Source organism: Mixophyes fleayi, chromosome 11 (genome assembly GCF_038048845.1).
Source record: "Mixophyes fleayi isolate aMixFle1 chromosome 11, aMixFle1.hap1, whole genome shotgun sequence".
Taxonomy (NCBI): domain Eukaryota; kingdom Metazoa; phylum Chordata; class Amphibia; order Anura; family Limnodynastidae; genus Mixophyes; species Mixophyes fleayi.
The window spans coordinates 95,466,238-95,482,962 of record NC_134412.1 but is presented as its reverse complement, the minus strand read 5'-3'; the positions used below and the strand labels follow the sequence as shown (position 1 = coordinate 95,482,962).

General features: G+C 47.1%; 1 protein-coding gene across 1 annotated transcript in view; it reads right to left on the bottom strand.

The window, feature by feature from the left end:
- Positions 1-15,016, bottom strand: part of LOC142107214 (CMP-N-acetylneuraminate-beta-galactosamide-alpha-2,3-sialyltransferase 4-like) — a 93,503-nt gene extending 78,487 nt beyond the window's left edge. The window contains exon 1 of the mRNA XM_075190467.1: positions 14,816-15,016. The gene's annotated coding sequence lies outside the window, so the exon portion shown is untranslated. The remainder of the gene's footprint in view (positions 1-14,815) is intronic.
- Between the last annotated feature and the right edge of the window lie 1,709 nt (positions 15,017-16,725).

Here is a 16,725-nt window from a genome sequence, read left to right as displayed (position 1 = left end):
ATACACCAAGCGTTAAAGATTGTTTATTATTACATATTAGTCACTACTGATTAATATATTATATCCTTACTTAGTATTTTCCCCATAATGATTAACAGGTCTTTCTATGCTTATGCGCTTATACTAATGTTATATCTCCTATAATCCTTGTCTGTCCATAAAATATATACCCTGTAAGTCCTATAAATCTCACATTAGCACAAAATGAGTTTTTTGGGCTCCAGTTGGACCAAGGGCCAAGACTCAAGATCATAATGCCCCCCTTTAGTCTTGTGACTTCATTTCTTCACCAATGTCAGGATACCACAAAAACAAAAAAGATGAAGTATACAATTATTTTTTTTTTTGCCTTTTTTCATCGTTAGTAAAACACACACACACACACACACACACACACACACACACACTGCCACCTAGTGTTGAAATGATTGTGAAAACCGAACATTTGTGTTACCACCACCCAACAACATTTGTATGAAACCTCTTTGAGATACGGCAGCCAGAAGTAATGTAACTGGTGTTATGTTACGGATATATTTATTTTTCTGCATAACAGGTAGTATCTGCCAGGACGTCAGACCTGATAAGACTGTGTGTGATTGCACAAGATCTTACAGATCTCTGCTTGGGCCCTGGCCAGACTTTTCTTTATTAAGAAGACACTTTAGCTGATTTTCCGTAAACAGAACACAATAAAGAACCCTTTGAACGAGTGAATCACGGACGGCTTTATAATATGAACAACATTTCCAGCTGAAACATTTCCAATGATAGACGGCTCTAAAAGGACAATGTGAGATTTACGATGACTGTATCTGTGCGATGTACTCAGCCTGATGCTGCCAATCTCTCCCAGAGAGATGTAACAACCTGCCAGGACTTTATGCAACAAATTGGAGAACATTTATTTCCATCAAAATATGAAGTAATTTATTTATATTCTCTGAAAGGGAAAAGAGTGTCATCACTGAAACTTTCCTGCCTCCAAGTCACTAATAACACATTCAGTCCGAGACACAAATTACGATTTTGTTTTCCTAGGCTGGAGATATTGGGACTCATTCTAAAAAGGTAAAAGTGGAGGTGTCGGCCTTAGCATACCTCACAACCGTCCCGGGGGGACATCCCGATCCGCTGGCCGCGAGAGGGGCGGGGGCTTAACAGAGAAGTGTGTGCAGTTTAACATGAATATCCATTTTGTGGGCGGAGTTTGGTCGGATCAAAGGCAGGGCTTAATCTGTCCCATTTTCGGGATTCTAAATGTTGGGAGGTTTGCCATAGCCACCGACCAGATTCCAGGTATCATTTTCTGAAACCGTGCTGGGCAACATGAAGTAGCTGGAGAGCCACAGGAGAGTGGCCCTGCAGCCTTCAAGGGGCCACACAGAGGAAGTGCATAGTGCACTCTCTCCTCCGCGTTTGCCGCGTGACCTCTCTGCGCTGGGCAGAGGAGGTCACATGACGCAGAAGTTGTCTTCCCCCATTTTAATCAGATCGGGGGCCGGGGACCGCCAGAGAAGGCTCGACAGGCTGACTGTTGCCCACCGCTGTTCTAGAACATACCAGATAAATGATAGCTAGATTCTGATTGGCTGCTTTTCCTTTTTAGACATTTTTAGTAAATCTACTCCTAAGTGAGTGAACTACATAGTGTGAATATAATATTTGGTCATTGCACTAAATAAATATCGTTATTTTTCAAATTAATTGTGCAACAAAAAAAGGATTCATTTGCAAATGAGCTTTTAGTGCCACAAAAAAACGTCATGTGCTGTGAAGTCATTTTGACCGACAAAATCAATTTAATAACAAAAATGTTTGTGGCACAGAATCAAATGTGTCGCAAAATGGTTTTTAAAACCAGAAAATCATAAGTTTGCTGCCAAAATAATGCTGTGCTACAAAAATCGAGTTTGTGCTATAAAATAGCGGGAGCGGACAAGGAGACAGAAGGAGGGAGAGACCTGGCTCACAGAGCTTACAATCTAATAGGGTGAGAGACACACGCTCACAGAACATGGAACGGAAGAAAGATTCTAAAATCTCAAAAAATGGTTATTACTTACACCTGTTGTCACTATTAATAGTACAAAGCTGTGTACACTATGAGAATTGGCGTTTATGACTCTTGGTTTAATATCTGTAAATGTTACCCTCTTAATGATACCTATTAATAGATCCTTACACATTGGAGGTTTTTATTTCATTTGGTAGAATACAGCCACACATACAGCAGCCAGTGTTTGGGTAACCTGTCACCTGTAGAGATTGCCAATTAGCTGTATACAGAGGTCATATTGCAGTTATTGCCTTCTGTGTACAGTGATAAGATAGCAGGAACAACCTTATCACTACTTGTACAGTGATTAGTGAGCTTAGGGAGAAGCTGAATAAACAGAAGCAGCTGATATCTCCCAGCCGTGATTCAATTGTTCTTAGGCTGGTTACACACAAAGCAAAATTTCTACCGATGTGATATCCTTAACGATTCTACCAACAATAAAAAAAAATAAAGTCCCGATCATCATTCAGAGTCCTGTGCACACATTGTGTATTGACCAGGACTCTGTACCACCTGGGCCTCTACATCACGTCCTCAGCACCTGCGAGGCCTCTGTACCGACCAGGACTCTGTACCACCTGGGCCTCTACATCACGTCCTCAGCACCTGCGAGGCCTCTGTACCAACCAGGACTCTGTACCACCTGGGCCTCTACATCACGTCATCAGCACCTGCGAGGCCTCTGTACCGACCAGGACTCTGTACCACCTGGGCCTCTACATCATGGCCTCAGCACCTGCGAGGCCTCTGTACCGACCAGGACTCTGTACCACCTGGGCCTCTACATCACGTCCTCAGCACCTGCGAGGCCTCTGTACCGACCAGGACTCTGTACCACCTGGGCCTCTACATCACGTCCTCAGCACCTGCGAGGCCTCTGTACCAACCAGGACTCTGTACCACCTGGGCCTCTACATCACGTCATCAGCACCTGCGAGGCCTCTGTACCGACCAGGACTCTGTACCACCTGGGCCTCTACATCATGGCCTCAGGACCTGCGAGGCCTCTGTACCAACCAGGACTCTGCACCACCTGGGCCTCTACATCACGTCATCAGCACCTGCGAGGCCTCTGTACCGACCAGGACTCTGTACCACCTGGGCCTCTACATCATGGCCTCAGGACCTGCGAGGCCCCTGTACCAACCAGGACTCTGTACCACCTGGGCCTCTACATCATGGCCTCAGTACCTGCGAGGCCTCTGTACCAACCAGGACTCTGTACCACCTGGGCCTCTACATCACGGCCTCAGTACCTGCGAGGCCTCTGTACCGACCAGGACTCTGTACCACCTGGGCCTCTACATCACGTCCTCAGCACCTGCAGGCCTCTGTACCGACCAGGACTCTGTACCACCTGGGCCTCTACATCATGGCCTCAGTACCTGCGAGGCCTCTGTACCAACCAGGACTCTGTACCACCTGGGCCTTTACATCACGTCATCAGCACCTGCGAGGCCTCTGTACCGACCAGGACTCTGTACCACCTGGGCCTCTACATCATGGCCTCAGGACCTGCGAGGCCTCTGTACCAACCAGGACTCTGTACCACCTGGGCCTCTACATCACGTCCTCAGGACCTGCGAGGCCCCTGTACTGACCAGGACTCTGTACCACCTGGGCCTCTACATCATGGCCTCAGTACCTGCGAGGCCTCTGTACCAACCAGGACTCTGTACCACCTGGGCCTCTACATCACGTCATCAGCACCTGCGAGGCCTCTGTACCGACCAGGACTCTGTACCACCTGGGCCTCTACATCATGGCCTCAGCACCTGCGAGGCCTCTGTACCGACCAGGACTCTGTACCACCTGGGCCTCTACATCACGTCCTCAGCACCTGCGAGGCCTCTGTACCGACCAGGACTCTGTACCACCTGGGCCTCTACATCACGTCCTCAGCACCTGCGAGGCCTCTGTACCAACCAGGACTCTGTACCACCTGGGCCTCTACATCACGTCATCAGCACCTGCGAGGCCTCTGTACCGACCAGGACTCTGTACCACCTGGGCCTCTACATCATGGCCTCAGGACCTGCGAGGCCTCTGTACCAACCAGGACTCTGCACCACCTGGGCCTCTACATCACGTCATCAGCACCTGCGAGGCCTCTGTACCGACCAGGACTCTGTACCACCTGGGCCTCTACATCATGGCCTCAGGACCTGCGAGGCCCCTGTACCAACCAGGACTCTGTACCACCTGGGCCTCTACATCATGGCCTCAGTACCTGCGAGGCCTCTGTACCAACCAGGACTCTGTACCACCTGGGCCTCTACATCACGGCCTCAGTACCTGCGAGGCCTCTGTACCGACCAGGACTCTGTACCACCTGGGCCTCTACATCACGTCCTCAGCACCTGCAGGCCTCTGTACCGACCAGGACTCTGTACCACCTGGGCCTCTACATCATGGCCTCAGTACCTGCGAGGCCTCTGTACCAACCAGGACTCTGTACCACCTGGGCCTTTACATCACGTCATCAGCACCTGCGAGGCCTCTGTACCGACCAGGACTCTGTACCACCTGGGCCTCTACATCATGGCCTCAGGACCTGCGAGGCCTCTGTACCAACCAGGACTCTGTACCACCTGGGCCTCTACATCACGTCCTCAGGACCTGCGAGGCCCCTGTACTGACCAGGACTCTGTACCACCTGGGCCTCTACATCATGGCCTCAGTACCTGCGAGGCCTCTGTACCAACCAGGACTCTGTACCACCTGGGCCTCTACATCATGGCCTCAGTACCTGCGAGGCCTCTGTACTGACCAGGACTCTGCACCACCTGGGCCTCTACATTACGTCCTCAGCACCTGCAGGCCTCTGTACCGACCAGGACTCTGTACCACCTGGGCCTCTACATCATGGCCTCAGGACCTGCGAGGCCTCTGTACCGACCAGGACTCTGTACCACCTGGGCCTCTACATCACGTCCTCAGCACCTGCGAGGCCCCTGTACCAACCAGGACTCTGTACCACCTGGGCCTCTACATCATGGCCTCAGGACCTGCGAGGCCTCTGTACCGATCAGGACTCTGCACCACCTGGGCCTCTACATCATGGCCTCAGGACCTGCGAGGCCTCTGTACCGACCAGGACTCTGCACCACCTGGGCCTCTACATCACGTCCTCAGCACCTGCGAGGCCTCTGTACCGATCAGGACTCTGTACCACCTGGGCCTCTACATCACGTCCTCAGCACCTGCGAGGCCTCTGTACCGACCAGGACTCTGTACCACCTGGGCCTCTACATCATGGCCTCAGCACCTGCGAGGCCTCTGTACCAACCAGGACTCTGTACCACCTGGGCCTCTACATCACGTCCTCAGCACCTGCGAGGCCTCTGTACCGATCAGGACTCTGTACCACCTGGGCCTCTACATCACGTCCTCAGCACCTGCGAGGCCTCTGTACCGACCAGGACTCTGCACCACCTGGGCCTCTACATCACGTCCTCAGCACCTGCGAGGCCCCTGTACCAACCAGGACTCTGTACCACCTGGGCCTCTACATCATGGCCTCAGGACCTGCGAGGCCTCTGTACCGATCAGGACTCTGCACCACCTGGGCCTCTACATCATGGCCTCAGGACCTGCGAGGCCTCTGTACCGACCAGGACTCTGCACCACCTGGGCCTCTACATCACGTCCTCAGCACCTGCGAGGCCTCTGTACCGATCAGGACTCTGTACCACCTGGGCCTCTACATCATGGCCTCAGCACCTGTGAGGCCTCTGTACCAACCAGGACTCTGTACCACCTGGGCCTCTACATCACGTCCTCAGCACCTGCGAGGCCTCTGTACCGATCAGGACTCTGTACCACCTGGGCCTCTACATCACGTCCTCAGCACCTGCGAGGCCTCTGTACCGACCAGGACTCTGCACCACCTGGGCCTCTACATCACGTCCTCAGCACCTGCGAGGCCCCTGTACCAACCAGGACTCTGTACCAGCTGGGCCTCTACATCATGACCTCAGCGTCTCGTGGCTGCTGCACCCCCCTGCCTTGTGGCTGCACCCCCTCCATCCTCCTTTCTGTCCCTGTTTTGTCCTAAGCTGAACTGTTTAGGTGTGCCATGCGATTTGTTTGGATAATTGCATCCTGCATCTATTATTCTGCCATATGTACCCATTGTTCTTATGATCTAATCTCCTGTTAAATAAAATATATTAATAATAATGATGCTCTCTCAGTGTGCTCTGTCACTGCGGACTGATAGTATCACATGCCCGGCTGCTTCTAGAATAAATAAGCCTTACACGATCCTATACTATCCTAGTACTTTATCCATACTTTATTTCCCAGCATTCCTCATTTGGCCATCAGGACAATTAGAGAACCACTTTCTGATCAGCCTAAACCACACCCACAAAGAGTGATGCCCCACCTCCAAATTAGACCCTGCACATTTTTTACATTGTTCAGTTATTATTATTTGTTTTATTATTTTTTTACAGAAACTAACATTTTAAAAAAATGCTTTCACACAAAAAGTATAACGGGAGAAGCTACATTAATGTATTTAGCAGCAAAACAGGCAAATAAGGGGAGGGGCAATTACCTATAAAATCACCAATAACCGGGCCCACTTCCATCATCTGCCCGAGAGCAAAACATAAAGATTTCATGTTCAACCTGCTTTTAAGAACATAATAAAAGCAGAGAATTTAGGAGCATAAATTTGCAAATGTAACTTAAATCCGTCCATCTCTTTGAAGTACAGGTCATAGGGGTGATCCAGTCATTCGATGAGTACAAAGTGTGGGTGAGATATGTATTTACAGACTGAAAGCAAAACCAACTACCAGGTCACAGTCATCAAGACAGACAATAAATCCCACAATGCATCCGATGTGGGTAACTAACATCTCAAATACAATCATTCAGATCACTAAACGCTGTTCTGTAAATATGCTGCAGATTGCAGCAATAAATAAATGGATAATCACAGCGTGGGCTCTTCTGACATCATATAATATAAGTAATCCCTACTTTCTACGACAGGCGGCTCCCACCAATCAGCCTCTTACTTTAGTTTCCAACAATATTCCCTGTGCAGTATATCTGAACTAACCACTTTCCTGAGCCTAATACTGATGGGCCTTATTCATTAATTGAGCAAGTTTTCTGGACAAAACCATATTACAACGCCAGGGGTGCAAATTAGTTTATTATTTTGCACATAAGATAAATAATGGCTGTTTTTCATGTATCACACACATACTTGATAGCTTTATTTGTACACTGAAATGTAAAGTTGATCTAGGACATGTCCTACCCCAGTTATAAATCTGTCATCACATTTTAAAGTTACCTCCCCCTCCAATGCAACATGGTTTTGTCTTACTTACTAATGCTTAACTTTCCTTAATGGACCAGTCCCGATGTGTATATGCATCGTTATAACATTGTTACCAGATATAGTGAGACTGACACGAGTTACAGGAGGCAGCTCCCAGCACACATACATCTACATGATGGTTAAACCTCTGCCGTTCTGCAGGAAATGAGTAAGTTCCTAAAAATGAATTCTGCATCATGACCTCAAAGGGTTCTACAGGGTGTGCCCGGACCGTGTCCCTCCTACTGTACTCCTTTTTGGAAAACAAGTGCTCCCTTTTCCAGAAAACTGATGACCAACGTCTAGCTGAGGGGGCTGTAACCTCCAATGTTTATGCGTTTAGTTCTGGCTAGCATGCCTAGTCTATCATACGTGTACATGACATGCTTTGACGTAACCCTTCAACCTAGGATTTTTGTTTGCTATCTTGTCTGGGCCTAATCATGCCCACAGTGATGTCACAAATCCCCTGTACCTAAGTCACTGCCCCCTTGTTATTGTATTGTGAGAGAATTACGAGAACCCAAGGACTTGAATGAGCCAATCTGCGTCGCCCTCACTGTGCACAGCCCACGTTCCTCTGCCCCTCCCCTCTGCCGTTCCTCCTCCCAGGTTGTAGGCAGTAAAAGTCATTTACGTTCAGACATGAATTGCGCTGAACGGCGTAAGGTCCGTTTCCGAGCACGTGCAGAGCGATTACCCAAGTTACACCACGCAAAGCCTGGACATGAATCATTCCCTCTGTGAGTCTTCTTTACAGGGTTTTGTGTAAGGTTGAAGTAGGGCAGTTCCCTAGTGATTATATTAAAGTGTAACACTCCTACATACAGCAACTTGTGGGAGCATATGGGGGTTTCACAAAGGAAGAGACAGAAGTACATAATCATATAGTAATAACTTAGGTATGAAATGATTAGCAAACTGTATAATATATTACCACTGAATCATAACTGTTATTTCATGATAACATGTAATAATAATACGTGGACGAGTTATTGGACACTGCTGAGAGGTAGATCCCGCACATACAGAGAACGCAGCATACTGTAGGACCACATGACAATCCTCCAGACCGTTGACGTGTTAAGTGGGTTGCAAAACACCACATTATCTTCAAAGTGCGTGCACCTCGCTCAGAGCTGTGTACACAGCAATATACCTTATCTATAGCTCCTATGGAGTCCGCTGCCTACAGATAACATCCATACCTCAGTGACAGAAGCTGACCAAACCTCCAGCACCATTACACCACCGGATCTGCAGAACGATTCTTCTACAAAAAGCATAATAAAAATAATACTGATAATAATAAATTAAAAAATATCTATATTTTCCTTTTTCAGAACATATGGGAGGAAACATGTTTGTTTTCCGTGCACGTTTTTTAAGGACAATTTGCTCCCGTTTTGCAGCAAATTCTGCATCAGCCCCTTCTGTGCCACAAGAAATTTATTCCAAAATTAGCGATATCTATGGCGGTACAACACCCCACCTGTATGATGGAGGAATAAGGAGCCCCTAGGGGTTATTTTGTTGCGTTAGAGCAGCTCTGTTGGTTTATATAAATAAATTACCTCTCTGTCTAATACTCAGGGGTAAATGTATTAACCTCCGGTTTCTTCAACTCCTGCGAGTTCGGCGCTTAAATTTAAAGCGGCGCTGCCTTGTAAAAGTTTCCCTTTACAAGGCAGCAGCGCTTTAAATTTAAGCGCCGAAGACGCCGAACTCGCGGGAGTTGAAGAAACCGGAGGTTAATACATTTACCCCTCGGTCTCATTTTACGACTATGTTTGTTCCCAATTGTAAAGCGCTACAGAATATGCTGGCGCTATATAAGTACATTTTATTATTAATAATCTAATATATAAATGCTTAGTGGCGTCTGCCTGTCTGTGTGTGTGTGGGGAAAAAAACCAAATTGCAGCGCCACCTGCTGGGCAGAGTTATACACTGACCTACTAAATTCTTAGTGTGTGTGGGGAAAAAAATTCAAAAAGGGCTGAAATTTGGTAGGACTCAAACTCATTTTCGTGAGGTAATTTTATCTCATGAACACACATGTGTAGAGGCGTGCGTTAGTGTGTGTGTGTGTGTGTGTGTGTGTGTGTGTGTGTGTGTGTGTGTGGAAAAAACTATTTTCTCAGAAAGGGCTCATCCAATTGACCTGAAAATTGGTATACTGACATTATTTGACAAAAAAATTAGAATAGTGAAGTCAGTTAACTTCCATCACCCCCCCTTCCCCCCGTGGGAGGGGTAGTAAAGGCTAAATTTACGAGTTGAGTGGTCAAACTCATTTTCGTGAGGTAATTTTACCTCATGAACACACATTAAAAAGGGCGCTTGCGTCGGGAAGTAACGATCTTCCCCTGAGGAGGCCTGGGCTAGGCCCAAATGCATGACAAGAACCTTTTTAAGACCTTAAGTATCTTGATTTGACTATAATGCATGAGTATCATGCACGGGTTAACTTGTATTATTAATAATATTATTATTATTATTATTATTATTATTATTATTAATAGTGGTCCCAAACCTTGTTCAAACTGGGACGAAGTTAATTTAGCAATCCAAACGCCTTAAAAACCCCTGAATATATCAGACTACTTTCTGCCTTATAACCGGCTGGTCCTGTAACTCATTGGAGACAATAATGCATTCTAGTAAATTTGGCTTGAGAAAAATGTCACGGCACTATCCATGCCTTACATTTGTTAACAAATGTCACCATTGTAGAGGGAGCTCATGGTACAAGGGGCTGGGCAGAAGAGCTGTCACTTAACCCAGCACCAATACACATGGTGTATTGGAAACAGACACACGGGTGTGATTGTATCATTATACAGCTCAGCACACTGGAATACAGACATGCAGCAGGCGTGTTGTACGTGTCTGTAGTGTGACAACTTATAATAAGCTTTATTAGTGGATGGAGCTCAACCTGTTTTTCTAGCGGAGACCCCAAATTTGTGACAAAAAGAAGTGTTTCCAAACAGAATAAATTGCATTGGACAAGAGGGGGACCCCAAAAACAGACTCTGGGACACCCAGTGTAGACCTGAACTTCAGGATGTGAACGACGGGTGATCTATACGCCAGTTAATCGATCAGCCAATAACACCGACAGTTGATGTCTTCAGCCATTGTGTGGTTATGGAGCAATACTTAATATCTGGCAAAGGACAATGTTCCAATTTCTCACAATTAATTTAGTTCTGAACCTTTCAATCAGTTTTCATTATATAACTAAAATGGTCATAAAGATAATTGTCAGCTCTGATTAATGTGCATATATAAAATAGAGAAGTAAGTATGTGTTATGTAATAACACCAAGCTCCATCTCACTTCACAATTAGGGACAAACATAGTAATTAAACAAGGAGGGAGGTAAGAGGGTCCTGCTTGAAGGGCAAGGGGGCATGCCACATCCTGCGGACACCCCAATCCCCCATCCCTCGTCCGTAAGAACACCCTGGTGTGCGCAGCACCTGCTAACCATGGTGAGAATATTATTATCTTTAATTTATATGATGCCACAAAGGGACAGCAGCACCGTCCATAGGAGAGAACAGAACACGGCATATAGGGAAGTACAAAAAGACAAAACAAAATGCAATTGAATTGACTACCCGGCTGAGGACAGGTGGACCGGGCAGAGAGGTAGGAGTGAATAAAGAACGCTTAGGAGACAGAACGGGGGAGGACATAGGATGGGCCTGAGCCCAGGAGTGTGGGAGCAACAAGCGGGACCAGAGCCAGTAATCTGGTACTATGCACCCATTCACTGCAGGATCATACCTCCAATGTGTCCACCGGCGGGCACAGCGGGACAGAGCCCTATAATCTGGACCAGGACAGCTGGGAGGTACGTGCTATATAATCCAGTCACCCAGCAATGCGGGGCTGGTGGCTCAGTAGGTTATGTCGGCATAGAAACAGAATGAATATAAGTTGCACAAGATCTGTGTAGGGGAGGGGGGGGGGGTAATTGGGCACCACAGCCCAGGGAGGTTAAGAAGGTGGCTCAGGAATTTGAAGAGGCGAGTTATCAGGGAACGCTGGACGTATGGAGGCTGAGGGAGAGAATTCCACAGGGGGGGACGGTCTGAAAAAAAATCCTGTAACCCGGAATAGCAGCAAGTAACATGAAGTAAGAAAGGGTACAACTGCTTTTATTCCAATTAATAACAGAGACTGCAGCCTATAATTCACTTCCTTCCTCTCCATTCACCCTGCGGTTTTCTGCAGAATGAAACAATACTGTTATTAGTAACTCATAATAAAATAACAGAAGAGACCTGTGTGTGTGTAACGCCCCTGTGTATATACACAAGAGTTTCCTTCCCCCGGTGTTAGATCTGGAGGTTTCAAAACACATTAAAATAAGGAAACACTGCGCAGGCGAAATGGTAAATACTGAGAGGCGGATGGATCGCTGATAGGGTTACCTGGCTCTAGGTACCACAGGAAAACAGTTCATGGAATCAATTATTTGCAGGGAATAAATCCCAGAAGTAAAATGATAAATCCGGTCTGAGGGTATTTCAAGCTTGTAGGTATTTGTAGATTAATATGTTTACAGCCACAACACAAATACTGTATATTCTGAGCATTTACTGATAGAGCTTCAGCATGGTCAACGCCCATTTACATCTATTCTGCCTTTACCCCTTAAACCGTGGTGCGAGTTCCTGTACAGAAGTGTTTACAGGAAAGGAGTTGCCTTTAGGAATGTAGAGATTCCGGAAGTTAAGGGTGAATATAACTCCAGTTAGGAGGAGATTACTGGCCTCTAAGGATAAGAAGCCGGGCAGAATATTATAGTCAGCATCTGCCACTTTGTCGCTGAAACTGAGCAATGCTCTGCAGACCTGGAGAGAGGTGGAAACTAAAAAAAATGGCATAGAAAGAAAATGCAGGAAAGCCAGAGGGCATGTGCTCAGGACGTCCGAGAACTTGGGGCGGCACGCAGAATGCGCTGCTAGAGATTTTGGGGGTGTTTTCTCTTTGTCCCGATGGTCACAGATAGACAGTGTGTGGATTCTGGGTAAGGGTGGTGGGTGGCGTGAAGAGCGACGCCTATTATGCCACAAGGGGTAACTCTCCAACAGCCAAGTGACCAGATACCTCCTCCTCCTCCGTCCTGACTAATATATCATGCTGCCATGTGTATTCATACCTTTATTACACTATAATGTGACGCAGTGTGTGGAGAGAAAGACTTATCTTTAGCTATGGGGAGGGGGGTTATAGTGCGGTGCCACTCTAGAGGGCATCCTCACTCTGGGATACCCAGGGCAGCGTACACTCCAACCACTGCCTACAGGGGATGCTTTACAAGCTGAAGATCCTTATTCCCAGTTGAAATGTTTTTAAAAATAACATAGTGAAAATCAAAATCCCATTTTCATATTATAAGATCCCCCAGAGGGCGAAGCATTTATAGCTAAAACGCAGCAGGTCTACCCGCAGCCAACCCCAACGACATCACCCGCGGCCCTCACTGCACATTGTGCCGCTTAGTATACGGTCACCACAGTTAGTACATAGAGCCGGGAGGACGGGGGAGACCGGGCTCAGCAGCCTATTAGGAATATTTTAAAGGGGGGGAAAAATGCAGGTAGCCCAGTGATCCGGCCCAAGGTAGCCCACTATGGGACCGGCCTGGGGGCAGCCAAGACAGCCCCCCTAGGGCACCACATACACTCTGACCATCACCCTGAATCTCCAGGGGGAGCAGATCTGAATACAACTAACATCACGCAGCTGCCTTTCAAGACTGATATCAAACATAAGGAGCTATTTACACAAGTAGGAGCTGTACCGTGCATAAGAGTTATATAAGAGAAGCACGTTGTGTATGTAACATAGTTACACACTGAGAGCAACAACTAAGAGGGATAATAACACCAATAATGCAAAACATCACCCACATTCTGCCACAGCACAGAGACACCCCAGGGGGTATATTTACTAAGCTGCAGATTTTAAAAAAAAAAGTGGAGATGTTGCCTATAGCAGCCAATCAGGTTCTAGATTTCATTTTATAGAATATACTAAATAAATGATAACTAGCATCTGATTGGTTGCCATAGGCAACATCTCCACTTTTTCAAACCCGCAGTTTAGTAAATATATCCCCAGGAATAACCCCCAGGAATACAAAATACCAGACAGGACGGACATCTCTGCACCACCACCTGCCTCCCATCACCTACATCTAACTCTGGGTCACACTTGACTGCACCTCACTCACCTTCTGCTTAGGGCTGAGATCCCTATTCTTTCCCGTAAGGCAGCAGCTCAGCACAGCAGCATTATTACACCCTCACAGCAGCATTATTACACCCTCACAGCAGCATTATTACACCCTCACAGGGCACAGCAGCATTAGAACACCCTCACAGGGCACAGCAGCATTAGAACACCCTCACAGGGCACAGCAGCATTATTACACCCTCACAGGGCACAGCAGCATTATAACACCCTCACAGGGCACAGCAGTATTATAACACCCTCACAGGGCACAGCAGCATTATAACACCCTCACAGGGCACAGCAGCATTATAACCCTCTCACAGGGCACAGCAGCATTATTACACGCTCACAGGGCACAGCAGTATTATTACACCCGCACATCACAGACTGTCTCCGGTATCTGCCTGACTGACAGCTGAATATCTGAATATCCTCATTCCCAGCTCCAGTCACAGGATCACATCACATTTCCCCAGTGGACTGAGGGGCTGAGGGATCAGCACTGGTACAGTGAGCGCTGTGGGGTCAGTATATGGTTAATGTTAACATTATCCAAAGATAAACATGACAGAAATCCACCAGAATAACTGGAGACAACGGCTCTGACTGAGCACAGGAACCAGACATTGGGGTTATATTAAGGATACTGAGCCCACACAGATGGGTGGAGGATGTAACACCCGGCCCCAGACATTATACATCCCTGGCACAGCTCTGCCCACACACTGCAGGGGGGGCACACAGGGTGAGGGGGGCACAGCTCTGCCCAGACACTGCAGGGGGGGGGGGGGGGGCACAGCTCTGCCCAGACACTGCAGGGGGGGGGACACAGGGAGGAGGGGGCACAGGGTGAGGGGGGCACAGCTCTGCCCAGACACTGCAGGGGGGGGGCACAGGGAGGAGGGGGCACAGGGTGAGGGGGGCACAGCTCTGCCCAGACACTGCAGGGGGGGGCACAGGGAGGAGGGGGCACAGCTCTGCCCAGACACTGCAGGTGGGGGCACACAGGGAGGAGGGGGCACAGGGTGAGGGGGGCACAGCTCTGCCCACACACTGCAGAGGGGGGCACAGAACAATAGGCAGTGCCCTGGGGGAGGGGGAGCACAGGATGAGCCGGGCACAGGGTCCCTCCAGCAGGGTCAGTACTCACCGGGCGCAGCACGTCGGGTGTGCGGGTTTTATAATGCAGCCAGGGCAGCGGGTACAGCTCGGCCGGCTCTGGGGGAGGAGAGAGACTGATGATGGAGGACGGGGCGGGGGGCTGTGGTGCTCACTGATATCACTGAGGTAATGATGCTGCCTCAGAGCGGGCGGCGCTGAGGGGAAACTGGCGGAGTTTCGCCCAAAAGTGGGCGTTCCGGGTGAGGAGCCCGTCGGGGTTTGAACGGGTCAGGGGCGGGGCTTATTCGGCCTCATTCTCGATGTTGGGAGGTCGTGGGGACAGTAATATAATATATCAGTGACTGAGGGTGTAATAATGGGGATTAGGGGACAGTAATATAATATATCAGTGACTGAGGGTGTAATAATGGGGATTAGAGGTACAGTAATATAATATATCAGTGATTGAGGGTGTAATAATGGGGATTAGAGGTACAGTAATATAATATATCAGTGACTGAGGGTGTAATAATGGGGATTAGGGGACAGTAATATAATATATCAGTGACTGAGGGTGTAATAATGGGGATTAGGGGGACGGTAATATAATATATCAGTGACTGAGGGTGTAATAATGGGGATTAGGGGACAGTAATATAATATATCAGTGACTCAGGGTGTAATAATGGGGATTAGGGGACAGTAATATAATATATCAGTGACTGAGGGTGTAATAATGGGGATTAGGGGACAGTAATATAATATATCAGTGACTGAGGGTGTAATAATGGGGATTAGGGGGACGGTAATATAATATATCAGTGACTGAGGGTGTAATAATGGGGATTAGGGGACAGTAATATAATATATCAGTGACTGAGGGTGTAATAATGGGGATTAGGGGACAGTAATATAATATATCAGTGACTGAGGGTGTAATAATGGGGATTAGAGGTACAGTAATATAATATATCAGTGACTGAGGGTGTAATAATGGGGATTAGGGGGACAGTAATATAATATATTAGTGACTGAGGGTGTAATAATGGGGATTAGAGGACAGTAATATAATATATCAGTGACTGAGGGTGTAATAATGGGGATTAGGGGGACAGTAATATAATATATCAGTGACTGAGGGTGTAATAATGGGGATTAGAGGACAGTAATATAATATATCAGTGACTGAGGGTGTAATAATGGGGATTAGGGGGACAGTAATATAATATATCAGTGACTGAGGGTGTAATAATGGGGATTAGGGGACAGTAATATAATATATCAGTGACTGAGGGTGTAATAATGGGGATTAGGGGACAGTAATATAATATATCAGTGACTGAGGGTGTAATAATGGGGATTAGGGGACAGTAATATAATATATCAGTGACTGAGGGTGTAATAATGGGGATTAGGGGACAGTAATATAATATATCAGTGACTGAGGGTGTAATAATGGGGATTAGAGGGACAGTAATATAATATATCAGTGATTGAGGGTGTAATAATGGGGATTAGGGGACAGTAATATAATATATCAGTGACTGAGGGTGTAATAATGGGGATTAGGGGACAGTAATATAATATATCAGTGATTGAGGGTGTAATAATGGGGATTAGGGGACAGTAATATAATATATCAGTGACTGAGGGTGTAATAATGGGGATTAGAGGGACAGTAATATAATATATCAGTGACTGAGGGTGTAATAATGGGGATTAGGGGACAGTAATATAATATATCAGTGACTGAGGGTGTAATAATGGGGATTAGGGGACAGTAATATAATATATCAGTGACTGAGGGTGTAATAATGGGGATTAGGGGACAGTAATATAATATATCAGTGACTGAGGGTGTAATAATGGGGATAGGGGACAGTAATATAATATATCAGTGACTGAGGGTGTAATAATGGGGATTAGGGGACAGTAATATAATATATCAGTGATTGAGGG